Source organism: Dipodomys merriami, unplaced genomic scaffold (genome assembly GCF_024711535.1).
Source record: "Dipodomys merriami isolate MVZ:Mamm:240054 unplaced genomic scaffold, mDipMer1.0.p SCAF_734, whole genome shotgun sequence".
Lineage (NCBI taxonomy): Eukaryota > Metazoa > Chordata > Mammalia > Rodentia > Heteromyidae > Dipodomys > Dipodomys merriami.
The window spans coordinates 28,195-33,741 of NW_027206329.1; the positions used below are offsets into that span (position 1 = coordinate 28,195).

Here is a 5,547-nt window from a genome sequence, read left to right on the forward strand (position 1 = left end):
ATTATTGGGTGAACGTGGTAATAAAACTTTGATTATAATTATATGAATATATATTTTTGTGTTTCTAGATATAACATTGATTATAAATAGATGAATAAATGTAAACATATATTTGTATATCTGCCTATGAGGTGAATATAATGAAACAGGCTACACAATGTATAAAAAGGCAGTTATGAGTTAGTATATGAGACTCAGGCCTGTAATCCTAGTTATGTGGGAAGCTGGGTTCTGAGTTTTAGTTTCTCTTACCCCCATGCCATTAGATTTTCAGAGGAGACCTGGTCCCTCGAGTGTAGCCAAGCAACACATATGTAGTAGGATCACACTCAGTGACCCCAGAGGAAAGTCAGTAGAAATCAGGACAAGCTTATTATGTTAGGACAGTCTACTCAGTTCCTGTGCCAAGATGGGCATCTGTAGAACATCAGATGGAAAGTTGACATTCCCTCCCAAAATGTTTTTCACTATCCTGAATTAAACCTTATTTCCCTTCCCAACCTGCAAACAAATAGAATTATGCCAAGGGCTAAAGAGAGATGGACAAAGACTTACAAATACATAAAATTATATACTTTTTTTGGGGGGGGGTTCCGGTTGTCAGCTTGAACTATGGGCCTGGGCGCTATCTCTCAGCTCTTCAGCTCAAGGCTAGTGCTCTACCACTTGAGCCACAGCGCCACTTCTGGCTTATTTTCTTTTTGCTTATGTGGTGCTGAGGAATCGAACCCAGGGCCTCATGCATGCAAGGCAAGCACTCTACCACTGAGCCACCTTCCCAGCCCCCAAATTATATACTTTGTTTCAGTAATTCAATGACAAATCATCAAAGGCATATCTTGAATTTTTCTTTTTTTTAATGGAAATGGGAATATACACTGAGTGCATCAGGGAGTAGGTGATAGTTTGGATGCTGAGTTGTGGAATACACTCCTGGGCATGGGTGTCACTTGCCTCTGAGAACTTGTGTGAGGATGCGTCTCCACACACAGCTTCACAAAACAATGCCCATAACTTGTATGATGTCATAGCCATCTTTCCATAGCAGCAAATAGGTGTCAGGCACTGATCCTTCTCTGAGGTGGACTAAGCAACACAGAAAGGCACAAAGAACTAGAGGAAATGACAGCTAGACACCAGACACCAGCTTCAAGAGCTGTCCTGACCAGAAGCTAGGATAAATTGAGCTGGAGAAGGCTGATCCCCAGACAAGGCTCCTGAGCACTAAGGACCAGGCACTATTATAGGTGTTGGAGAAACAATTGAATGTGTTTCTCTCCTCATAAATTTCATGCTCAAAAGAAAACCAGAAATCATAATGATAATTTCTATAAATCAGAGACATGACATTGGTAGTTTGGTGGCAACAACTTCAAAGTGGGTATGTGAGTACATATCCTTGAGGAGGAGATAGTTAATCTGACAGCCATCATCCGTGCAATTAACTAGAAGCAGATACTCCAGGCAGTAGGAACAGCAAGTACATCCCTCAGTGATGGGAAAGGACATAACTTGCTTCAGAAAAGGAAAACATCACTGATGTGCTTGCTTGTGAAGTAAGAAAAAAAGGCACAACAAAGAAAAAAAGTCAGACATGAAGATCGGAATAAATTATATAGATACTGGATGCTGCTGGTTACAAGAAAAAAAAATCTGTTATTCTAAATCTGACATGACCCACTGGAACCAAAGTGCTCAAATAGTAGCTAGACACATCTGATTCACCTAGAGAATACTTTTAAAATGTGATTCTAGCCAGGCTCTGGTGGCTCACAACTGGAATGCAAGCTACTCGGGAGGCTGATATCTGAGGATCAGGTTTGAAGCAAGCCCAAAGAGGAAATTTGGAAAGACTAATCTCCAATTAACCACCAAAATTATGGACATGAAGCTGTGGTTCAACTGCTAGAGCACTAGCCTTGAGAAAAAATTAAGGGACAAAACCCAGGCTTTAGGTCCAAATCCCTGGACTTCAGAAATCAAAGAAGTCAACAAATAAAATTTGGTGCTCAGTCGATCATCACTTAGCATTCTACTTCAATGTATTTGGTATGAGCCTAGGAAGTTACATCCTTAGCAAATGCTCTCCCCTCATATTCTGCTTCATTACCAGTATTCAAATCCCTGGTATTACCAAAGTCTCCTCCCAGTTAGCATAGCAGTCTACCACTGGGAATTAATAGATATATTTTTATTAATCATAATCTATCCAGACACATCAAATGAGTAATAGCCACATTCCATTATTCTGAATGTTTTTGCTCCCCCTTTGAGTTAATAAGCCTTACCATTAAAAACTATAGAATACTTATTAAATTAAGTCAACAGTCATCATTCTCCCACCCAATCTTATAATCTAAGTTATGTGGGTTTTTTTTGTTTCTTTGATGTTGGTGCCCTGTATCTTGTATATACATTTCTCTAGCTTTGGGAGGTGAAGGGAAAAAAACCAAATGCTTAACTAGGGATACAGTTTGACCCATTTTAACAATGAGATCAAGACACTATGTTCAAAAACGAACTGTACAATTTAGGCAGGGAGTGTGAGGGGGGATGGAGAGGAGTAGTTGTGGAGGTGGAAGGGTAGGGATGGTAGGGAAAAAACAAAGGAGAAGGTAACAATGCTTGAGAGGAAATGAACTCATTACCTACCTTATGTAAATGTAACCCCTTTGTACATTATTTTTACAATAAAAAACATATTAAAAAAGATGAAAAGAACCAGAAATAAAACTACATACTTACAATCATCTGATATTCGGCAAAAGAGCGAAAGATGTAATGTGAAAAAAAACAAAAAACAAAAAAAAACATAGCCTTGCCGGATGCCCTTGGCTCATGCCTTTAATCCTAGCTACTCAGAGGCTGAGATCTGAGGATGGTTGTTGAAAGCCAGCAGGGCCAGGGAAGTCAGTGAGACTCTTAGCTCCAATAAACCACAAGAAAATGGGAAGTGGAACTGTGGTTCAAGAACTAGCCTGAAGATGAAATGCTGAGGGGTAGCTCCAAGGCCCAGAGTTCAAGCCCCACGACAGACACACACACACACACACACACACACTGACACACACATACACACACACACACACACACACACACACATACACACACACACACACACACACACACACCACACTTACACACGCATCATAGCTTCTTCAACTATTGGTGTTGGGAAAACTGGACATCCATAGGCAGAAAACTAGAAGTGGATCTCTGCTTCCACTAACATCAAGTCAAAATGGATTAACTACATTAAAATCAGCCAAACTACTATAAGACAGAATAAGGGTGACATTAGAACTTATAGGTACTGAGGTGCGAGCTGGGCAGCTGCACGCCTAGCAGTTGCACTCCAGATCCCGCAATCTCGCACTGCGTGCCTCGACCTGATAACCGCTTACTCCAGTTGGCCCCTGCAACAGGCTCCATGCATTGGGCGCACCCCGCGCTCTGGGCAGCTCTGCTCACCGCACTGGCCCTGCTCCATGGGCCGCCGGTGACGCGGCCCCTTAGTGCGTTGAGAGCCCTGTGATGCGAACTCCCTGGCCCAGTGCATGCCTCCGCCTGCCACACCCACGTGTGCAGAGCTGGTGCGCGAGCCAGGCTGTGGGTGCTGCTTGAACTGAGCGCTGCGCGAGGGCCAGCTATGTCATGTCTACACCGAATGCTGCAACTTGGGGCTCAGCTGCCAGCTGCCACGGGCCGAGCCACGCCTCCTGCAGGCGCTGCTGGACGGCCGGGGGTTCTGCGCCAATGCCAGCGTCCCCTGGCCGCCTGAGCACCAACCTGCTGCCGGTGCCCTCTGCCTCAGGAAATGCTAGTGAGTCGGAGGAGGACCGAGGCACGGGGAGCATGGAGAGCCATGCCCCGCCCAGCACACATAGGGTGTCTGACTCCAAGTATCACTCCATTCATTCATATCTAGACACCATCAAGAAAGGTCACGTGAAGGACAGCCAGCGCTACAAAGTCGACTATGAGTCCCAGAGCACGGACACCCAGAACTTCTCCTCAGAGTCCAAACGGGAGACAGAATATGGTCCCTGCCTTAGAGAGATGGAAGATACCCTGAATCACCTGAAGTTCCTCAATGTGCTGAGTCCTAGGGGTGTGCACATCCCCAACTGCGACAAGAAAGGACTTTATAAGAAGAAGCATTGTTGCCCCTCCAAAGGCAGAAAGCGGGGCTTCTGCTGGTCCGTGGACAAGTATGGTCAGCCCCTCCCAGGCTGGGACAGCAAGGGCATGCACGACATGCACTGCTTCGGCATGCAGAGCCAGTAAACCCCACTGCATCCGTTAAATTGGAGCTCCAATACGCTTTACTTTGCACAAAACACTGCCACGGACAGAAAAACACCTGGCTACAGCTTCAACTTATATTTCTTTTTGTGATGAACTGGTTTTTTTTGTGTGTGTGTTTTTTAAAGAAAACCAAAGTTTAGACAGATTTTTGAAATGTCTATTGTTCCTTTAAATGGTAAACTTGAGCATCTTTTCAGTTTTCAATAGTCAGAAAAGAAAATTAATTTCTCTGTTTCTTTCTGTAAAAATAACTGATACTCCTGCCCAAAGCAGCGGACTTGATCCCCTTCTAGAATCCTCTCCACATCTGCCCACTGGAACACCTGACCTTCTGCCCCCCTCACTTCAGTGGCTATTGTAGAAGACACCTCCTCGTTGCCCTCCACCCTGCTCAGGCCTCATGGAGAACAGGAAAGTCAGAAACTCCAGTCACCTGGCCATCTCTACCATACACGAGACCCCTGGCCATCCTGGTCCTATCTTTGATTCCAAGGCTTGGAACCCTGGACGACAAAGCTTCTTCATTTTCTGCAAGTGACCTGATCTGCTTGGAAAATACTAGAGAGATTGAGGTGGAATCTTAACTGACCAAGAAAGTTCTATAAAACTGACCAAAAAGTTCTAGCACATTCTGGGAAACTTGTAAATGCAGATCTTTCTGACCTCCCTCCATCAGGCAGCTTTTCAAGGATGGAGCCCAGTGGAAGGCCGAGGGTTGCCTTGGCTGTGGTCCAGCAAGGCATGGGGAAGGCTGGGAATGTACCCACACCTCACAGGCCTCACCAGTAATGGAGTAATCACTCTGGAGACAACAATAACAACAAAATGTTTTCTAAATTAACTCATAGTTTGGGGTTGAGGATACTAAGCTATTTAAAGGCAAAAGTTTATTTTCACCCCTCATCTTTATTCTTGACCTAACAAAACAATGGTGTTTAATGTTAGCTAAACAGGAAAGATGAACAGCTTGTTGAGAGAGCCTCATAGGGACACTGGGAACACATAGAGAATAACTTGTGTTCGTTGAACTTGGAGTCCAACTTATACTTTATAATTCACACATATATGCAGAGAGAGAGATATGTTCTCAATGGTTAACATTGTATACAGCATAGCCCCATTATAACAAGATCCATACTAGATAATCCTAGATAGTGTTATAGATACTAGAAGGTGTAACTATGGCCGTGACACGGAGAGGACACTCAGTCCAGGCTGGGCTTTTCTATCCCCAAGGCC

At 44.2% G+C, this 5,547-nt stretch overlaps 1 pseudogene; it reads left to right on the forward strand.

Annotated features, from left to right (window-relative positions):
- Positions 1–3,430: 3,430 nt before the first annotated feature.
- On the forward strand, positions 3,431–4,287 carry LOC138818323 (insulin-like growth factor-binding protein 3 pseudogene; annotated as a pseudogene).
- Positions 4,288–5,547: the final 1,260 nt, after the last annotated feature.